The following is a 23580-nucleotide window of genomic DNA, read 5'->3' as shown; positions in this document are numbered from 1 at the left end:
GGAAAGCAAACGTGTTCAAGTATCAAAGCGTGCAGGCTCATAATAAGTAGGGTCCGCCAGGATAGGTTCAGAACGGTCGCGCCCTTCGAACCATATCTTCTAATCACAAAATCTTCATTTCTTCCATTTTATGAAGTCATTACATAATATATATTTCCGACATGTCAAAAAACTTAAGACACCCATTTATATTGTAGGGACTTGTTTACTGGTGGTAGGACCTCTTGTGAGTCCGCACGGATAGGTACCACCACCCCGCGTATTTCTGCCGTGAAGCAGTAATGCGTTTCGGCTTGAAGGGTGGGGCAGCCGTTGTAACTAAACCTGAGACCTTAGAACTTATATCTCAAGATGGGTGGCGGCATTTACGTTGTGGATGTCTATGGGCTCCAGTAACCACTTAACACCAGGTGGGCTGTGAACTCGTCAATCCATATAAGCAATAAACAAATTTTTTTTATTTTTATAACCTTTTAACTTTGCCTCAGCAAAACAGTGTGTCAGCGAGTTACACTTACACTCCGTATGCTTTACCGCCTGAAGAATTTCCTTCCGCGCGAGACCAAGACAATGCTTGTTCAAACTTTGGTCTTCCCCATGATCGACTATGGTGATGTGTGCTATTTTGACCTGAATGCAGATCTACTCAATAAACTTAACGGGCTTCTCAATAACTGCATTCGATTTATTTATAATCTTAGGAAATACGATCACGTATCTTCTTATCGCTCCCAACTCAAATGGCTCCCCATTCGTCAACGCCGTAGCTTGCGTGCTCTCAGTACTCTTTACTCTTTGTTGCACTCCCCAAATCCACCTGCTTATTTAACTACTTCCTTTCAATACTTAGGGTCTGACCACAGCCGAAATCTTCGTTCATCTCACAATCTTCTTCTTCGCTGTCCTCCACATAGTTCTGACTTTTTACACTCTTCATTCACTATTCAGTCTATTCTTCTATGGAATGCGCTCCCACTCAAAATAAGGTCGGCCACTACACGTGAAGCGTTTAAGACGAAGGTTCGAGAACTGTTTCTCAGAGAGTTAGCAGAGTCATCTAATTGATAATATTTGTTTATATATGTTTTATATGTATATATTTATGATACTTATATGTATATATTTATGTATATCTATATATTTATGTATATGTATTTATTTAAGTACGAGTATTTGTATCTATAAATATTATGTATGTTATATATACACATATTATTATGTTTCAGTAATATCACCTTCACACTACACCTACCAAGCTTCATCTCTGCAATCCCCTAAGGTAGACTGTTAGAGAATGCCTATGGCATTAAGTCCGCCTTTATACTTTATAGTATAAGAAGTTATAAATAAAAATAAAAAATAAAAACAATTCGTCTTATCACTGCATAATCAAAATCATCAAGATCTAGATAAAATTTCTTGCGTGGTCTGCCCAGCTTAATTTTGTTTGTGTTGGTATTTTTATTATTTCTGTATTCTTCTTCCTGGTTCAAAAATTTTCTTATTGTTGGTCTAGATATGCCCGTTGCGTCCGAAATTCGCTGTTGAACTTTGCCAAAATACTGAGTTACTGAGTTACTGTATTTTTAAATTTGCTATTTTCTGATATGAAGTACAGGTAAATATAGGTATTAAACATAATTCCTTGAACTGGATTTTTTAACCGTTTTCGAGGTTTCGGCATGGCTATACAACCTTTTTATAAGTAATCTGAAAACATGATTAAAACTATAGCGAATATTTGAATTGCTATTATCCACTCTATATATATATATTGGTCGGTCTGCTGATGCGACTTACCTCTACATCCCTAAGATGGGTACTGAAGCTATTTGAGAGAGCTTTTCTGAAAAATTACGAAGGAAAATCTTTTCTCACTATATCTATGCCTTTTTTGACGCAATGCAACACGACGCCTTTAAAAATTTGAAAAAAAAATTATAAAAAAAATATTTAAACTAAAATATTCAAAAAAACATTCTCAATCAAACGTTAAAGTTTTGAAAATCTCATATATTTTCAAATTAAGATTTCTGTTATTACAGGCAGTAATGAAAGCTTGTTTCAACTTGTTTGAGTGTTTCTGAAAAGGAATTGAGGCTATTCCGTGATTGAATGTTTAATGAAATCGAGTTTATGGGGAATTATTCTTAAAACAAGTATATTTAATTTCCCTTTAATTTTGTAAATTCATCACCATCTTAAATGGAGCTTGGCTGTAAAATAGTACATCAAAAATCATTTTTCTTACACTATTTTTAATTCAAATTTATTAAAATTTATTTTCTATTTTTTACTTGGATTTTCTATAAAAGCATATCTTGTTAGTTTTTTTTAACTATTATTTAGCTTTCATTTTTTAGTCGAATTTTTTCAATTTTATTTTTTAATATTGAATTGTCATCGGTCCTTAATAATTATACCAAATTTCGAGTTAATCTGACGTTTTGAAGGGGGTCAAAATCATATTCAAAGATTCCGTTACAAACATACATACGTCTGAAGCTAATAACAGCATATTAAAAATGAACTGAAGGAGTGATGCAATGACTCAGAAGACTCGAAAGTGTCCCTTCCATTTCGTGAAGGCTGTAATTATTGTTTATTCATTCACAGTTTAAAAAGCAATTTTATTTATTTATTTATTACACTTCATGTAAAATGTACAGTGGCGGACTTAATGCCTAAGGCATTCTCTACCAGTCAACCAAAGGTAGTGCAGAGTGAATAGTGGTAGGTGCAATGAAATGATTCAAATGACTTAGTTACAAATTTAAAATATGTGTTTTTGTAAATCTCCATTGAATATTTCGTTTAAACGATAGTGATTTCAATTTCCTTTAGTCACGCGCGCAGGGATATCGGATCCCGCGGTCGGATAAGGCAGTAATGAGCAAGCGGATGGCAATTTCGCTAGATGGGTTTTTGGTTACGGGGAGGCTCTGTTTTTACGTCAATGTGCTTTTAATATGTCTACCTCGGTCGTGTCACGGGTCCTAACAGACAGTGCATTTTATCGACTGCCTAGCCGTGCGCCTTTGTTTTTGCTTCGCGAGTTTTATCACGTCATTACTTTAGTGTAAGGAAATAAAGTGTGAATCCTGAGCGACTATTTGCTAATAAATAGGAGTGGATCGTAAAGTCCACGTGATCGTTTAGGATCACCAATAAAAAGCCGTGTACGAAGAGCTCTTATATAAAAACAATTTGCTTGTTTACCATCGCGGCCAATGTGATTTTTAAGAGTATCAGGAAGTCCCATAGGGCCCAGACGAACATAGCGAAGCAGTGGACTCGGTTTTGTAGGCGCTACCTACTAAATTGAATTGGTCATGAATAATGCAAATGATAAACTGTTGGGTGTTGTTAAAAAACGTATCTTCGCTTGTGAAATTGTTTATTCCATTAGATTTATAGCCAAAATCTGAAAAATTCTTTAGTCTACTAGATTAAATAATCTAATTTAATTTTTATACATGTTAAATTGCTGTTTTTTAATTGTCATGAAGTCCTATCCACTCGTAATCACACTCAATGCAAACTTTATCGGAACATCAACATAACTGTTTAAATAAATATAATAATGTGTTAAAAAACTTCGTAGAATTACAAATAAGGATATAAATGCGAAGGTGTGATTGTTGTTTTTGGAACTAAGTTCCTTATGGGACGATGCGGAGGGGTACCCGGGAAAAAACGTCCGTAACGTAAGTTTTTTTTTATCAATAAAAAAATCATACTAAAAAATGTATACCCGAATAATTATTTTCTTTATACCTCGAATAGAATTTAAAATTAATATTTTTATAATAAGCACCTTCGTTCCTATTCGGTGTCCCACGACACGACAAATCTTTTTTTTTTCTTTCGCGGAGCAGTAGAATAGCGGATATATTTTTGCAAATAAGCCGAAAAGTGAGAAAGGTACGTTTAGCTTACTTTCATTTCAAAACACTCCAACGACGATTTCGTTTCCAAGACAACGTCATTAATTACTCCTTCAACATATAACGTAACTGAATTACTTATACTATTGTTTGTTAATAATTAATAATTATAAGATAATAATAACTCTCCCAATTACAAATGGTATTTAAGTGTTACTACATGTACGTGTACTCGATTCATAATTGCGTTTCGAGCTCGTCCGGGCACAAACTTCATTACAGTTTGATCATTGTTGAATGTGATTTTACTGTGATATAAATCGACACGTGCCCTAACCTTGTTGATGCTTTCAACTAAACATGATCCGACATAATTTTGTTTATAGGTGTAGCAATTAATGATAATGAAAATTACTTTTTTTATTTTATTGCTTAGATGGGTGGATGAGCTCACAGCCCACCTGGTGTTAAGTGGTTACTGAAGCCCATAGACATTTACAACGTAAATGCGCCACCCACTTTGAGATATAAGTTGTAAGGCCTCAGTATAGTTACAACGGCTGCCCCACCCTTCAAGCCGAAACGCATTACTGCTTCACGGCAGAAATAGGCGGAGTGGTTCTATTTGTTCGTGTAAAAAAGAGTCAATGAAAGATCACAAACAAACAAAGGTCCTTTAGCATTTTATTATTTTCATAATTTAGATTTTTAAAAATTAAATGCACCAATTTACGCACATAACAGCGTCCTCGTCGGGAAACCGACATGAAGTGCAATACGAGCATACCCAACACAAGTACTTCTGTAATTGACGTGACAATCCATTTGTTTATCCCGTAGAGATTTTAGTCCCTTAAATATGCATCGGACATTACTCGAGTAAAGAGGATAACCATCTTTCCATTACTCAAGTCAGAGTACACCTGCAGTACATTAAACAAAGTAAGCACAAGGGCGGGTCGCGAAGAAATTCAATTCGAAAATATCACCAAGATGTGTGGCGTTTGTCTTTCGAATTTCTCACATTTCTGCCGAGCGAAATTAGATCTTCATTTGTTTTTCTACGGAACACACACCGAAAGCTAAGACAACGTGTTTTGTATTCATTTCAAAGTTAATTGGACGGGTAGTATAATTATGAATGACGACTACCTATTAACTGTAATTATCCAGAAGTGATCGTAATTGAAATGTACTATGATAATTAAATATTTTTTACGCTCTGAAGTTTTTTTTTATTGCTTAGATGGGTGGACGAGCTCACATCCCACCTGGTGTTAAGTGGTTACTGGAGCCCATGGACATCTACAACGTAAATGCGCCACCCACCTTGAGATATAGGTAAGTTCTAAGATCTCAGTATAATTACAACGGCTGCCCTACCCTTCAAACCGAAACGCATTACTGCTTCACGGCAGAAATAGGCAGGGCGGTGGTACCTTCCCGCGCGAACTCACAAGAGGTCCTACCACCAGTAATTACGCAAATTATAATTTTGCGGGTTTCACTTTTATTACACGATGTTATTCCTTCACTGAGGAAGTCAATCGTGAACATTGGTTGAGTACGTAATTCATTAGAAAAATTGGTACCTGCCTGGGATTCGAACACAGGTGTATCGCTCAACACGAATGCACCGGACGTCTTATCTCTTAATCTACTATTTTTATATGGCTTATACGTGACACCCAATAGTCATTAACTAACAAGCAGCTTCATTTAAAATTAAAACCCATTTTTTTAATAAATCATTCGCGCGACAATCGACATTCGATCATATCGATATTGTATACAGCTACATATAAGTCGAAATTGTCCCAAGTTTATAGAATTACTTAAGAAATTCAATTATAGTTGATCTCGAACAATTATGTAAATTTACAAAGGACCGAAAACCGAAATTGAGTGGAACAAGTAAATTTATTTAATAATCGTAAAAGATATCGCTTCGAAAACAAAATGAAAGTTTGGGTATAATTTAAGAAAATACAAGTATTTTTCTCATTAAGATGTTGAACTGACCATACCCGAAGTTATTTATGAAGACCAACATATGTACGATGAATGAGAAATTAAGCGAGAATAATTGTTTGGAAACGGGAGTCCTTGGTTCTACACTCATATTTCTCGGCAATTATCCCAAATAAGTTTGCATAAACTCATTTCACGGTAAATTGCCCCTTTGCAAAGTACCTTTCCTATTAAATTAATAAGAATATTTTGAGGTAAAATTTCGGAGGGTTGGTATTTTTTACCTGAAGCTGTCCGTGTTTGGTCATATTTCTTAATTAGGCCCGTGCTTTTTAAATATGTCGTACAGATTTTCGAACGCTAATTAGTTTATTTTATTTAATAAACTTAAGTGAGCATGGTCATTCTATCTCCTTGATATTCAAGCCTTCCATAAAAATGGTGTCAATTCATAAAGTCACCTAGGAAATGTGAATTTTATTTAAAAAGGGTATAGGTAAACATAAAATCAATGATTATGACACCCGTACTTAGACTAAAATAATTTCTTCATAATAATCATGTTGGCGGACTTTCTGAGATTATTTCCACTGCTTCTCCATCATACGTAAACAATATAATAATAGTACACATATCGTGTTATCGTATACCAGCCTGAAAAAGGTCAAGAAAAAAAAAAAAAAATCAATCCAAAATAAGGGTACATGTTGTAGATTTCATTTTTTTGACAGTCCTTGCAATAGGCCGTACCTTTAACGCGGGGAACCAATCAGTTCAAGAAAGAAAAGAAAAAACTATTTTAAATAAAAACAGTTATGGAACACTTATACACACATTGATGTTTCTTTATGATTCATGAAATCGCCTATATCTTTAAACTCCATAAAATACGTCATAATTATAATGTTTTTCTCCCCAGTTTAATAATTAAATGCATCCTGTTCCTCAGAGACAAATAGCAAAACCTAAACCGTTTTATATTCCTTCGGAAGATCACACCCTGTACTTCTCATTTTCACTAATAATCTTACAGATTTTATTATTAATATAAGGCCTTCGTGGAATAATAGACATTTTTCTTTTAAGTATTCATTTAATTTCGAATAATTGCTGGACAGGATAAGAAAAGTCAAACAAAGATGACAATAAAAATTTAAAGTAATTCAAATTAAATCAAAACATATCTTCAACTTCAAGTATTACTGTTTTCGTCGCATAAACATAGGGTATTCACTTGATCGTCAACGTAAGCCAGTACGTACTTTTCGCTACCTAATAGAGGTAGTGAAAAGGCAAGGGGCCACTCAATGGTAATTTCGTTAATAGATTCCTTGCTCGGATGAAGCAATGGCTCGCAAACCTCTTACCGGTAAACTGTTACGCCGGAAACTCATTATCGTTTAAACCGACCAAGAAATCTTATAATCGTTCCCCTCAAAATTGAAAATCTTGAATAATTGAATATTAAAATCACATCAGGTATGAGAGAGAAAACAATTTTCGTTCCGTTCTATGGTATCAGATGAAAATTTTGATTGCTCTATGAAAGCTTCAATGACAAATAAATCCTAAAACGATGGAAGTAAAGATGGAGTAATTTACCTTGAGCTTAATGTGTATAATATTATTGAGGTAAATAAACAGGGCCCTGGCAAAATTATGAAAGCCGTCTATGTCGCATTTTCCTTAAATTGAATGTTAAATATATCGCTCTCTCTTTGCGTCTCGCTGTTGGATATTTTCCAGTGGATTTGTCTTCATAATCATTTTAATTTATTATTACTTTTAGAAATGACACAGAATTTTTTTATCATTTACAATATCATTATATGTATAAAACAACTGTGTAAATAGTTTTTTCATCCTATTTCTATTCATTTGAAATTAATAATAGTTTGTTATTTTTATTCAATCACTACTAGCTTTGACCTTTTTAATGTGAATAGATGAAATTTCGACAACATATACAATAAAATACAAGTTCGATATCGTAGATCCGGAAAATGATAAAATACTTTAGTTGGTTCATTGAAATAAGATGAAAGTAACTCATAAATCAGCCTAATCTACAGCTGATAACTTTACCCCTATTGTCTCTTTATGATTAAAATTTAGCCGTGGCGAGAGAGTTTTAAAATGAGACCCAAAACTTGCAATCCGTTGTTCGGCATCAGGTTCGAAGGCTCGAAACAAATAGACTTCGCTCGTACAGCTAATGTAAAAAGTTTGTTGATGCTATTTGTTTACTCACAAAATAACAATGGAAACATATTATTGCAAGAGACTTGGCAGTGTGTTAGAGTTGATGCATGTTTTCTCTAAAAAAAAATATGTGTGGTGTCGTGGGATACCGGATAGGAACGAAGTTCCTTATTATAAAAATATTAATTTTAAGTTCTATTTGAGGTATAAAGAAAATAATTATTCGGGTATACATTTATTATTATGATTTTTTATCGATAAAAATAAATAAAAACTACTTTACAAAGTTATCCACTTTATTTTATTCACAATGATTTATAAAAAAATATATATAATAATAATAATAATATACAAAGTAACAGCTATTTATATGAATAATAATAATAACCGTCATCACGTAGACTATACATTAGACACTGTAGAGCCATCATACTAAGACTATACATAAATAAGGAACTTCGTTCCAATAATAAAAATCTTACGTTACGGACGTTTTTTCTCGGTTAGCGTACCCCTCCGCAACGTCCCATTAGGAACTTCGTTCCAAAAAAAAAAGAACTCTTCTAAGCAAGTTTTTATTTACCAATAATTTGATCATCTGAAATTTTAAAACCTCGATACGTTCGTTTAGTGTCGAATGCTTGCCTGCTTTTAAGCGGCTTTATATAAAGAACTGTTTGGTCTATTCAAGTGTACAAAAAGAGCATTATTTGAATCGTTCGATGCCATCAAGAGGAGAGGTAAAAGCTAAAGGCTCTTTGTTTAATATATTTACGTATTTCTTTAAAATGAAAATACAAGACTCGTCGTAGGTATTGTCTTTTGGAAAGCGGCCAACAGTTCGCGAGTTGGTAATATTTTTTAAATTCAATTTCAGTGAAGCCACAGTACTGTATTCAGTCGGCTTAATGTACACCTGGTGAACTTTTAAATGAGATACTATGACCCTAGTTTAGTTCATTTCCTGATTTTTTTTTACCAGAGTAACTAATACAAACATATAATATATTACAGAATAAACAAGAATAATAATTATGGAACACAATAATAACATAAATATTTTATGTTAACTTTACATTTAGTGTAATGGTCTAAAATATAATCTCATAAATCGTAGTTTAGTCTTAAAGCATGTACTAACAGACCGGAAAAAATATCACTGCAGAAGGAATTACTTCGTATTTTATAAAAGAACCCAAGTTTTTATCGTTCCAAATATTAAATAAAGCAAAAGAGCTTTGTTCTTCAAAACAAAATAAATAACTATCTATATCTATTTAGAATACACGCCAATAAAATTGATTTGAAACTTATATGTCGTGTTTCAAAATAACATTGATACAGTAGCATCAACGATATGAAGTCAGATAGCTGAACTCACTGTTTAGTAGTAAGTTGTTAGATAGAATGTCCATTGTATATTCTAAATACTGAAGCCATTATTGATTTTCCCCTTCTCCCGGAAACGAGGATGCATCCGTAGCTAGAGGCTTTCCAGGTAAAATGTTTCATATAAAATTCGGTTTACACATCAAACATCTCTATACAAAAAACAATTACAAGTTGCTTTTGTGCAAATTTCCAATGCTGCAACAAATGCTTCTTTCATATGTATTACTGTATTAATATCAACTAACATTCAAAATTAGCTTTTGATTATATCATCACAACGAAGAAACACCGAGATTTTAATGAAGAACCTTGTTAACCAAGGTGTAGGTATAATGAAAGCACAATGTAGGACGTTGTGTTATTAAAATAAAGCTAATAAAACACGATATTCATGGCGTATAAAGGCGGTAAAATAATCCTTTAATAACACGCCAGTGCATCCGTGGCTTCATTAGGGGGTTAAGCTCATACCTGCCAGCACTACGCGTTTGTACATGAAAACTTTACGAAATATTATAAAAAGAGCATGGCACCGTCTGCCTTCTAAATTATGAGTACTGTATTACATCTTTATACTAAACTTTATTATGCTTTTATCGCAGTTTGACGCTTTTATCTCTAGTAGATAGGTAACCTGCGTTTCTAATAGTACAAAAAGCGTTAGTTTAAGCGATCCCAAAAACTAGGACTTTAGTGTTTAAATAGACTAAGCTTTCAATTACTCAGGTTATTTAAAAGATAGTTGACTGTTCCAATTAAATAATCAACGATAGATGATCACAAAACCATGATGTCTCTTTTTAATAAGTAGATAACAAAACTATCCAATTGAATTAAATAATACCGTTGACAGATTTTATTCAATTAAGGCGTTTACTAGAACTTTTTTTTTATTGCTTAGATGGATGGACGAGCTCACAGCCCACCTGGTGTTAAGTGGTTACTGGAGCCCATAGACATCTACAACGTAAATGCGCCACCCACCTCGAGATATAAGTTCTAAGGTCTAAGTATAGTTACAACGGCTGCCTCACCCTTCGAACCGAAACGCATTACTGCTTCACGGCGGAAATAGGCGGGGTGGTGGTACCTACCCGTGCGGACTCCCAAGAGGTCCTACCACCAGTGGAAGATACTACAACGGTAATGCAGTTGCCTACCTCGAGTGATAATATCAAAGTCACAATTCAATTGGATTATAACAGAATCGTCCGTGGCGTACTGAGTAAGAAGCCCTTAATACTCGTATCGAGAAGTATAACTTGTTCACGCTTGACTTCCACGGTAAAGAAATAAGATCGTGTGATAAAAATTTAACCTGTAATATTTGTAAAAACGTACATAATTTCTGGTAGGGCTTATTGTTAGTACTAGCCACAGGGACTACCACTCTAGTAGCTATTTTGCGGTGAATCAAACAGCCGTTCCGGTTTAAGGGGATGACAACCGTTATAAATACAATTGAGATGTAGATCTCATTTCACAGAATGCGTAATACTGAATACGAACCGAGTAGAAATGAAAAATAATCACATTAAAACGAGGGGTAAAAAGCTTATTTGATTTCATTGACATTTTTGCAACTTTACAGGAGAGAGGATTCAAAGATTTAAATTTGTAAAAAAAATATAACAAAATAATTGGTTTACCCCAGAAGTGTTTGTATTATTAGGAAACCGACACCTGTAATATCCTAACTTTGCACAGTTGGATGTAGGTAATTCGGAGCGTTTGATAGCTAGGGGGAGAATTTGGTAGTAAAATTAAAAGATATTGTTAGACACTTTAGCACTTTAGTTAATCGATTTTTTTTTTCTTTATTCCCTTTTAGGCAGACGAGCATACGGCCCGCCTGATGGAAAGCGGTACCGCCGCTCATGGACGTCAACAATACCTTGGGCATAGCCAAGCTGCTGCTTACGCTTTAAACAAAACCGTACAGAAATTCAGATGTTGAGGTTCTTGCTATTATTCTTCTTCTTCTTCTCCATCGCTCCCTCAATGCTGAGGATCGTGACTCCGTTTCAGCTTGTCGACTGCCAGCCTCCATCGGTTCCGGTCAGTTGCCTGGTGTAGTGCAGCGCTAAGTGGTCCGTTGCTTTGCTCGGAGATCTGGTCGGACCAACGTTTGGGGCTCCGGCCTCTAGGAAGTTTTCTTTCTACTTTTCTATTATTTGCTATTATTAATTCAGTTATAAAAAATTTAAAGACGTGACTAATTAAAAAAAGCAAAATAATTTCTTTAATTCGTCACAAATAGTGAAACTTTATCATTTTCAACAATGCGAACTAGTTCTGAGTGCGCGTTGTCACAACAATCCCTTAAGAGCCGCAGAGTTCACGAGGCCATCATGAAAGCCACGTTAATTACGAGTTTTCACTGCACTAACTGAAAAATAAATTAAACCAACTAACTGTACCTTTTAAATTACGTGTTTTATTTTGCATATGATTATGCTAATAGAATTGCGTTGTTTGTTTTACTATTTCTATTGCTAAAATTTTTGGTATACATAATGTGTACATAATATGTACCTAGTCTTCAATAAATATAGTTACAATGCGAACATCGATATATTATTCTCTTACATAAAACATTTATTACTGCAGTGTCTGTTAATGTATACATTAAAATATAAAATGCATTCGAAATAATCGCCTGAATCCTTGTATTGTAGCCGTTTGTCGTTTCAAGCACGCAATTGGGACAATTCCTGAAAAAAATAATCATTGCCAGTCTCAAATAATGTTTTTAGGGCTCCAAATTATCATAGAGTTTACAGAATACCACACTTTCGTAAAGAGATCGTTAGACATAATGAAGCCGATTGTTATTGTGATTAGACAATGGTGAGTCTTCTGCTCCGATGAAGTTGTTTGATCTTGATGTGTGATCAACCTTTAAGACCTGAGTGATACTGAGCGTAACTGGAAAAGGCATCCTTGGTGTTAGAAATTGATATTAGTAATGGGCTTAACCATCTTGATATACTAAGCTAAGATAATGATTATGTTTTGATACCGTTTTCATAAAAATATGGCTCAGTCACTGCTTGATTGCTCCACGTCCGTTTTTTTTTTTTTTTTCTACCTATGCTGATAGCTTTGAGAGGCTATTTCAGCTTCACCCTAACGTTTGTAGGTAAGCTCACGGGGCTCAACCGGAGAGTTGCTAACACTCACCCTAGCAAGAGCAGTGCTTCGCAGAATCTACCACCGGATCGGAAACGCGACCCACTGAGAAGATCCGGCGAGAAACTCAGTGGGCTGTGTCTATGGGTTAGTTCGCTCGTCGAGCCCTTCGTCGCAAGCGACGGGTTCGACGAGGACGATGACCGGTAGTAATCAGTGAGAAGCTAGATAACACTCACGTTGAATCTCACTGACTAATTGAGAGGATGTCGTAGAGCTTTAAGCAAAAACATGATCGTACTACTCATGAATATGTTTTTCAATATAACATTTTCTCTTTAATTAAGCTATTGCATAGCTTTTATCGTGGGCTTTGAGCGCGGCGACCGAATCAAGAAATTCCGTAACGAAATTAAAACCTCCACCCCCTACCATGTAGCTTGCGTTTAACAAATTCACACGTTGCGCTTGTGTAGTGTCTCAAATATTAAGTGTATAATCTATGGCGTAGTGTTTGTGAATAAGCGCGCGTCGTGACGTCGCATTGCATGCGCATCATAAAAAATCTGCCCATCTCTCTCTCGCGCAGTCTAGCTTATGAGTGTGAAGGGGTCAGTTAATGTTTTGCTTTTGTTAATGTTCATAGATATAGTGGTCTTATTTTACGAGTATTATTGTTTTAATATTAAATTATTATTGTCTTATTATAATTGCATAAGTTGATCAAAAATGCTATGCTTCAGCGGCAGTCCTCTAGTGCCACATGTGTTTTTTTTTCCTGTCCTTTGGCGTACAGCTAAAAACCTTTGATTTTATTAAAACTTTTTAAATTGTCTCTTTAGTAACAACCAGCGTGTCGCTTATATTTACATAGTTCTGGGTACTGCATTAATTTCCCTTGATAGAATATTTTGCTTTCGGACCAGATTTGTTCAAATGTTCTCCTGTTTTCCCTGTCTTTTTGCGAGAGTACTACGTGAACGCCCATAAACAGAGGACGTTTAATTATACCATCAACAGACTCATTTTGAAACAAATACCACCGGGTGAATTAAAAATATTGAATTTGTGTCCATGTTTACTTTTCATGGTGATTACAGACACCAATTTAGTTATTTATTTAAAATGTTTTAATATCCATTTGAACATCATATGAATATTTGACAATTACTATCACAAATATGAGTAAATGCAACGTGTTACATTCTAAATATTATTTTTATTTTTATTAAAACTGTATCTATAATCAGACTATCAATTATATGACCTATCTATGTCTATAATATTACATTAAATGATATATTATATTCTACCTATTTCTAATAAATCCGAATGAAAGTTATCCCACATTAATTGACGTCTTTCATTTTAAGTTCATTCGCCATTTCACTGAGAAGTTACTGTTTGTATTTCGTTCAAGCAATTTGAACCCGTACGTCTAAGAAAGTTTACTTACCATTTCACTGGAGGAGAATCTGTTGCCGCTCGCTACGGGAAGCGAAATGAGAATAAATTCATCGAGTTATGGAAGGAAAATCCAAGTGTGCGCATTTTAATCTTTGTTGAGCACTTCACTTTTCTAATTGAATTATATTTTATAGACTAATCAATTGAAGCGAACCATAAAATTTAATTTCAAAGTTTAATTATTGTTGCTTACAATACGAGTACAAAATCAACAGTAAAGTCAGAATTCACTTTCACTTTCACTGGTGGTAGGACCTCTTATGAATCCGCACGGGTAGGTACCACCACCCTGCCTATTTCTGCCGTGAAGCAGTAATGTGTTTCGGCTTGAAGGGTGGGGCAGCCGTTGTAACTATACTGAGACCTTAGAACTTATATCTCAATGTGGGTGGTGCATTTACGTTGTAGATGTCTATGGGCTCCAGTAACCACTTAAGACCAAGTGGGCTGTGAGCTCGTCCACCCATCTAAGCAATAAAAAAAATCGAATAAAAAAATGTCATACAAATTATTCATTGAGGAAACTTGTTTTCTACGATACGCGTCATGTATTAGTTAAGAATTAAATCAGATGCTCAATTTTAATCAATTTCACAGAAAACTCAATTCTCAATAATTCTCATAGAAAACTTTGAGGAAATTGGAAAATGTTCAAATTTTTTAAGCTTAATGTATGTGTACTTATACATTTTCGTATAAAATGGCTGATGAAGTCGTAGTCAAATTATGAAAAGGTTCATTTCTGGAAGTTTTCTAACATAATCTATATGTATGAAATAAATCTATAACGTTTATTCATAAATGACTAATGGTAAAAGGCTTATCTACCTTAAAATTCGTAGTTTAAATCGGTGTCGTTCCATAAATATTTCCACGTAGCTCCATCACAGTGGCCGACGACAAAAGAGCTTAACAAGTTAGGTGTTAATGCGATTAACTTTTATTAAAGTTGTGTAGTTGTTTGTTTGCGTGGCTCCGGTACTGTCCATGCCGCGAGATATTACCGTCAGACCCAAATTAAATAATAGCAGAAACCGTCGTATTCTTCTTACACAATTTTTAAGTTATTATGAACATTTCGGTTTTTTTTTGTGAGTAATTTATTATGCTGGGTCATAAAATTCTTCATTTTCTTCGTAAAAGTCATATTTATCACTCCTATGGCTTATTCATTTTTCAGGCAAGTCAGTTTGAAGCCTGTCCTGTGCAATGTAATGATTAAGAGTAAATGAAATTTATATCCATAAAATGCTAAAATATAGTTCCTTGGGCAGTTTCATTTGCACATGAGTGTGAAATAAAGTTGAAAAACCAATTCTTTTTTATTTCATTTATCTCGTTTAGAGTGTGTTCGGTATTGAAATAATCAACGTTTGAAAAATTCGACCACATATTTGTGATTTATCCCTTTTACTTTATTCTACTTGCCTTAGTAGTAGCACACTTTTTTAGTGACAACCTTTTTTTTTCTTTTTTGACAACCTGTGGTTCGTTAAATGAATTTTAAATTCATTTTTCTTTCTTTACAAATAATACAAGAGGAGGAACTTAAATATTCTATTTAGTAATTACTTATAATCCGCTTTATTCTAATGGTGGTAGGACCTCCTATGAGTCCACACGGGTAGGTACCACCACACTGCCTATTTCTGCCGTGAAGCAGTAATGCGCCTCGGTTTGAAGGGCGGGGCAGCCGTTGTAACCTTAGAACTCATATCTCAAGGTGGGTGTCGGCATTTACGTTTTAGATGTCTATGGGCTGCGATAGCTACTTAGCACCAGGTGGGCTATGACCGCGTCTACCCATATATGCAATAAAAAAGGTCCAAATTAATTAATTCTATTCATGCTAAGTAAAAAATGGCTTATGTTTCGTAAAACTTCTCAAGATGATCATTTCAATTTTGTACATGTTATAACCATACATGTGTACATACATACATCAATAATCGTACTATGTAGAAAAACATTATTACATAATAAATAACGTCGTGCGCTACTTTCCTCTCCATTAGATTAGATACAATTTTCCAGTTGGGAAAACATCTGCTCAGGTATCGGATATTGAGTAAACTATAAAAGATCAATATTTCCCCGACAGTTCGGCAGCTTGAATGTTTTGAATACAACACAATAGCCATAGTTCGAATACTGCAGAAGTTTGTTTAGGACGTGAACTCATTCGCTTCCATCAATCCCTTGCTCCCATTATTTGTTTACGACATAAAAATAGAAACGTGATAACTTCTTTTTTTTTTTTTTTTTTTTTTTTTTTTTTATGATTGAAAGTTTACTGGTGGCCCGAAGGCCTTTCCAGTTTCACCAGGACAGGTGGGCGAGCAAAGGCTCAGCCAAGAGGGGTGGGATTTGCTAACAACTGCCCGAGCGCCTCCGAAGGAGACCTAACAACTCAAGAGCAATTGTTTCGCGAATGAATCTACTACCGGATCGGAATCGCGACCCGCTGAGAAGATCCGGCGAGAAACTCAGCGGGCTGATGCATGGGTTAGGTTGCACGTCGACCTCTTTGTCGAGTTCGACGAGTACGGTTACCGGGGTCCCTAAGCCTGCCCCTAGTATTAGAGCTAAAGGCATCTAATGCAAAGGTTATTGGATCTGATGGATCCGTAAGGACGTGTCTAGGGCGTCGACGGTGACTGGCTCCTGCATGATCAGGATTCGGGGAGTAGTCAGCGGCGGCAACGATAAGGCGATTATCATGACGCATAGCCTTATCGAAGTATCGTTCCGACGCTGACTTCATGTATTTCCGAATTGATTCGAGGCCCAGGTCGTCGTGTAGGTCAACGTTCCTCACGAACCACGGAGCCCCGACAGCTAACCTGCAAAAGCGGGATTGTAGGGATTGGAGGGTGTCTATGTGTGTGCGGGCCGCGTGAGCGAACACCACACTCGCGTAAGTCATGACGGGCCTTATGCAAGTTTTGTAAAGTGTCACCTTGTTCCGAAGGGACATTTTACTCCGCTTACAGATCATGGGGTAGAGTCTACCGAGAATAAACGCGGCACGGTCACGGACTGATTTTATATGCGGGCGGAATGTCATCGATGCATCCAGGGTAACGCCCAGGTACTTGACCTTCCTGGCCCAGGGTATGGGTTGTCTAAAGAGAGTAATCGGGGGTGTGAGATTCCTCCTCCTAATCCGGGAGGAAATCCGTGTGGAGCTTCCCCTCTGAAATAGCACCGCAGTACTTTTCGCTGGGTTGATGTCTATGCGCCATTTTCGGAACCACTGTCCTAGGGCTAGGGCTGCGCTCTGAAGCTTCTTCGCGATTAGGGACTTATTTCTACTAGAATAGTAAACAGTCGTGTCGTCGGCGAATAAAGCTAAATGGGTCGGCGGCGACCGGGGAATATCGTTGACGAATAAGCTAAATAGGAGGGGTGAGAGGACAGAGCCTTGCGGGACTCCAGCTGTGAGAGGTCGTGGGGAGGAGCGGGTTCCCTCGACTCGATATCGAAAAGAGCGGTTCGACAAGAAGTCCCGTATGATGAGCACGAGACTATCCGGCACGCCCATGTTGAATAGTTTGAAAATCAAACCATTGTGCCAGACTTTGTCGAACGCTTTTGCGACATCGAAGAAGAGAGCTCCCGTGTATAACGGTTTTGGTCGATTAAGCCCCACAAGAATGTGCTCCGTGAGGCGGTGCACCTGTTGAACGCATGAGTGATTTGTACGGAATCCGAATTGTTCATCGATAAGAATGCCCTTGGATGAGACGAAGTCTCTGAGGCGTTTGTAGAGCAGACGCTCATACAGTTTGCCTAGAGACATGAGGAGGCTAATCGGGCGGTAGCTCGTCGGATCATTTTTTGGTTTACCGGGTTTATGTATGCCGATAACGTCCGCTTCTTTCCACACCGCGGGAAAGATACAGTTCGCCATAGCGGCATTGAAAATAGATGCCAACATCACGATGAGTTGGACGGGTAGAAGTTTAATAACGCGGTTGGATATACCGTCGGAACCGGGAGCCTTGCGAGGACGTAGGTCTTTGATCAAGTCTTTAACTTCCATCGGGGTGACGGGTGGTAACGCATCAGAGGGTGGCAAGGAGGCTCTGCGTTCTACCTCACTGTCTACTAATTCTACATGAACAGGGTCCACGGATTGAGTGCTGGGCGTGCACTGGGTTTGCAATGTATCGGCCAGCAGCTCTGCTTTTTCGTCATCATCGAACGCCGCGAGTCGGCCTGAGGGGCCTACGAGGGGGGGCATAGTTACTACCGTATCCGATTTGAGAGTACGAGCTAAGCGGTAGTAAGACCTTTGGGAGGGCGCGAGTCCTTCTAAGAAATCAGACCATCTGGCATCTCGGACTTCGGCGATGCGAGACTTTACGTCGCGTTGTAGGGCACGCATTCGAATACGATTTTCCGCGGTAGGATACCTGTCGTAGGCGCGTATCGAGGCGTTCTTAGCTCTAAGAAGTTCCCTAATATCGTCGGACAATTTGAAGCGGTGAAGGAAGTCCTCCGCTACAACTTGTTTCGATGACCTATCTAATGTCGAGGTGATGTGTGACGTTAAGATGTCTATGGCTTCAGCGGTATCCTGAGGAGACGGGATAGAGTCCGGGTTAAACGGGAGCGATGGTGGATCAGATTCAGCCAGGCTGATGCCCAGCGTGTGCCAATCCACCACAGTCCTCGTGACGGGAACGGAATCGGGAGCGCGACCGAGCTTCATAACGACGGGACGGTGGTCTGAATCTAACTCTGAAACTACTTCGATCGAGTGTAAGCGCAGAGTTACGTTTTTTAATAACGCTATGTCGAGTATATCCGGGCGATGCGCGATATTTAGCGGGTAGTGAGTCGGGGTTAGCGGAGCGACGATATCGAAGGCGAGATCATCGACTAACGCGTCAAGCCGCCTGCCATTCGGGGTTGTGGTGTGTGAGTTCCACCTGATGTGTTTACAATTTAGGTCGCCCGCCAGAATGACAGAGCTCCCCATACCGAGCAGCGCCTCGATATCACTGCTTAGAACGATCTTATCCGGTGGAAGATAAACGGACGCGATAACGATCGGCGCGTGTCCCGTCAGTGAGATTCGGCACACTGATGCTTCGATATTAGCGAGCGCGGGAGGATCGAGCGGGACGCAATGCAGGGCTCTTCTATAGTAAATGACGGTACCACCACCACGGGCAGAGAGCCTGTCGTTCCTGACCATGTTATAGTTCGCGATTTTAGGGTCACGGCGCGCGGGCTTTAGTAGGGTCTCCTGCACTAAAAAGATATCAATTTGGTGGTCACGCAAAAAGTCAGAAACCTGATCACGTTGATTTGCGAGACCGTAAGCGTTAAAAAATCCTATCGTTACGGATAGGGGCTTTATTCTACTTATATACGCCATTGATTACCGGCGGAGTGAGGGGAGGACGTACGTATTTAATGACGCGTATACGTCGGCGTATTCCTGCACAACGGCGATAAAGTGTTGTGCAGTGGAGGCAGCGCGAATGGCGTCGCCCAAAGCGTTAACGCGCTCAAAGTTGATCGACTGAAAGAAGTCGATCGCTAAAGCGAGATTGTCGGACGCGGTCGGAGGGCAAGTCGCGGGAGAGGGACGAGTCGCGGGGGCGGGACGAATCGCGGAGGAGGGAGTTGTAGCCGTGTTCGTGTACGGCAGCGGTTTTGCCCAGGCCGAGACACTGGGCACCGCCGCCGGAACGAACGCTGGCTTAGCCTGCGATGCAGAGGGTGCCGAGGCTTTGATGTCTGGGCCGGAAGCTCGGAGGCGGTTTTGGCGGGCGACGCGGCGATTTATTTTAGGGGCTCGGGGGCAACCACGGTAATTCGCGGGGTGACCCTGTGTTCGACACAGGACGCAGCTAGGCGGTTCCGTCGCGGTTTTTTGGTCGCGAGCGCAGAGGGCCGTGGCGTGATCGCCCAAACACTTAACACATCGGGGGCGCGCGTGACAGTTACGGGAAGAGTGCCCGTACAATTGACAGTTATGGCACTGGCTAGGAGTGCCTTTTTTATGGGGGGCTTCGACAGCGATACCAGAGAGCCTACAGACGGTCTGTGTGTTAAAGATTTTCTTACCCTCGGGGGTAGGCTGGAGAGCCACTAGAACCATATTATATGGCTCCCTACCGCGACCGGTGTGCATACGGTGCACAGAATTCACTGGTAGGCCTTGTTCTAACAGGTCGGCTTTTACGAGCTCTACATCTAACTCTTTAGGGATTCCGCGTATTACAACGCGGAGTTCGCGCTCCTCCTGGAGCGTATACGTATGGAAACTTATACGCTCCTTACGGAGGTAAGAAGAGAGGGCCCTATGGTCGTCGGGTGTTTGAACCTTAATTTGAATGCCGTTCGCGAGGTTACGGGCATTCGTGAAATTTATATTTTTGGCCTTAAGGGCCAGGCAAACTTGATCCCAAGCTGCCTTCTCCTGAAGGATAACCGGGGGAGGGGTCTGGGTTTTATTTTGTGCCACCGGACGCGGCGACGGAGTGGCACGGGCTGGGGGCGCAACGGGAGTCTGAGGGCGGGGGCGCGACGCGTTCACGGCTTTGCTAATTTTAGCGGCCGCGGGAGCTCGAGACTCCGCGGCACGCTTCTTACCCTTCTGTACCAGGGTGAATCCATCCGTCGATGAGGCGGGGGCGAGGTCGACCTCCATGTCCGAGTCAGAGTCGGAGCACGAGGAGGCGGGTGCAGGCGACCTACGAGCAAGTGTAGGTGTTTTAGAGGGCGCGACGGAGGCCGCGGATGATCGCTCAGCTGAAACGATGGTCACGGCGGACGACGCAGCAGCTTTTCTCGCCAGTATAGGCGACACGGGAGCGGCAGGCACGACAGAGGCTGCGGTGCTCAATGCAGAAGCTCTGCACGCAGGTACAGGCGACGCAGGAGCAGCGAGCGCGGCGGAGTCCTCGAGAGGGCTCGCAGTGTGATTGGCCTTGAAGGCCAAAAACTCCGAGGCGAGCTGTGGGTGGCGAAGTCGGAGGAATTCCGCGAATACAGCGTCCATGATCGCTGAGTACCCAGGTGGGGCGGCCCCGGGTCTTGAAAACACTCGCCTTGCGGCGAGGCCCCAACTTCTCGGACCTGAGCGGTTCTATTGAACACAGGTGGCAATGCGGCGCGATTACTACAAATCAAATCAAATCAAATCAAAAAATTTTTATTCAACATAAATGAAAGTACATACTTGTTGAACGTCAAAAGAACTACCGCCAATTCACAAGAACTAGCCTCCGTCCTGAGAAGAATTGGCAAGAAACTCAGCGGGCATGTTTTTTTTTTTTTTTTTTAATAAATTATTATTTATAAATTTTTTAATATTACATTATTTTTTTTAAATATGAGTTTTTTACAATGAGTATTATAACGTAACAATTACTACAATATTGAAATGCCCGGAGCGAGCAACTCATTCCCACTTTGTGCAATCTTCTAGATAATCATTGACTTTATAGTAAGCTTTATTGCACAGATGTTCTTTAACAGTTTTCTTAAACCTATGTATATGTAGGTTCTGAACATCTTGTGGAATTTTGTTGTACAGGCGCACAGACAAACACCCGAATGAATTTCGTATCTTATGTAACCTACTCATCGGCACAAACAGGACAGAGAAAAAGCACAACAAAACAGAAATTACGAAAAGAAACAAAACAAATAAATACTTGCAGGAAACCACTTTGTCGGCAGATGTACCACGAACACAGAAACAACAAAAGGAAACAAAACAAATAAAAACTTCCAGAAAGAGCACTTAGTCGGCAGATGTACCACAAACACAGGCCGCGCGAACAATGGCCGGGCTAACAAAAGCCGGGCGAACAAAGACCGGGCGATCGAGTGGACGATGAGCACGTCCGCACGTGACGGGTGCCTCTATCGGAATGTGATAACTTCTTTAGACTCAGACTAAGTATAAACCTTATAGTCTCCGAATAGAGACCAAAATTTATATTGCGAGATTCTTCATTGATTGTGTCCAGGTTAAAGAATCGTTCGCAGATTTTCGATACAACAGAGTGATCGCTTCGTAAATACAAGAAGAGATTCTTAATTTTACAGAGCATTGAACAGTTGATTTTGCTAGACAAGTAAAGATCGTGTCAATTTAACGTCGAAAAAATATTTAATATATTGTAATTAGTAATTATAATTTTTAATTATTGTAAGTAATTTGGTGGATCATTATATTATTAAGTTTCCTTAAAAAGTTAATTAACTAACGTTGTCATCGTTAAATTGGTTTCTGGTGATCATAATTCGTGTTCAGCATGAACCGGTACTATGTGTGATAGTGCTTGATCAAAACTTCAATTAAATTTTCGTAATAACTTTCACCGGACGCCCTCGGCTGAGAGAGCCCACAAATTAATACCTACGCCTGGGAATATGTTTTAATTTTAACACACCGTTATCGGTATAGTATCAAAATGATGTCCCTTTTCCCTTTTAACGCAGTACACTAATAAAAGATCCTATACAATAACATTGAAGTATATTACTAGTAGTAGTACCCCAATTCTCGAGGAGCTAAATGTCAAGACCCGTCTATCTACAATCTGTATGCAGCGTCTCCTCGAGTACTTCGGACACGTGGCCCGACAAAATGCTGAGAACTTGGAAAAATTAATCGTTGTAGGTCACGTGGAAGGAAAGAGAAGTCGAGGAAGATTGCCAACCAGGTGGACGGACATTATCAAGGAGGCCACAAACACCAGCGTCCCGGGCGCCATTAAGCAGGCCGAATGCAGGCAACATTGGAGGAAGCTGGTGCAAAAACTGGACCAAGGTGGTCACGATCCTCAGTAATGAGGAAAAGACAAAGAAGAAAAAGAAGAAGTACCCCAATGTACAATAATAAAAGAACTATTGCACTCAATTAAAACACGATTTAAGGCAGTCGGTTGTAGTTTATTTTTTCATTCCTATAAATGACTCCGGTGGGAAAGTTTGTTAATACTAATAAACGAGACTACGAAGGCGCCAACTCTTCGCGCTATTTGTCTCTGGCCGTAACGAGTACAGACTAATGGGATCCCCGCCGAACCTAAGTAATTTAGAAAAACGATTCTCGAGATATACGACTTTTCGTTTTTATTTACTCTATCAACTAGATAATTTTGTTTTGGTGATGGTGTTTTTGTTATGCGCTTAATAAATAACGTTAATATTTTACGATAATTTTTTTTAATCACAAAATTATGATATTTGAATAGAAAACACGCAAATAATTAGCCAGCACTCGGTGTAATTTCCAAGGCAGTGTATATTTATTTATTAATAGACTTTTTAACCCGATATAATACGACAGTGCAGCTTGAAGGGTAATTATAAAAATTAAATTGATGCTTCAATCTGTTGTCCCATTGTAGGTAACAATTAATCTGTAATTGTCGCTGGGTTTCACTAACCACTTAAAATTAGGACACTAAATACCTATGTATATTAGAAAATCCTCTGTTTTAAAACAAAACAAAAAGCCCAGGATGGCCCTTTTTCCGATACAATTATATGT

The 23580-nt window shown here is 38.8% G+C and overlaps 1 protein-coding gene across 3 annotated transcripts in view; it reads left to right on the top strand.

The window, feature by feature from the left end:
* The window catches only part of LOC101744309 (poly(rC)-binding protein 3), a 197584-nt gene that overhangs the window by 107438 nt on the left and 66566 nt on the right, over positions 1-23580 (top strand). The gene's annotated exons all lie outside the window — the stretch shown is intronic.

The sequence above is a fragment of the Bombyx mori genome, chromosome 9, assembly GCF_030269925.1.
Source record: "Bombyx mori chromosome 9, ASM3026992v2".
In the NCBI taxonomy this organism is placed as follows: Eukaryota; Metazoa; Arthropoda; class Insecta; order Lepidoptera; family Bombycidae; genus Bombyx; species Bombyx mori.
The sequence above is the reverse complement of the archived record's forward strand: the minus strand, read 5'-3'. Positions and strand labels throughout refer to the sequence as shown.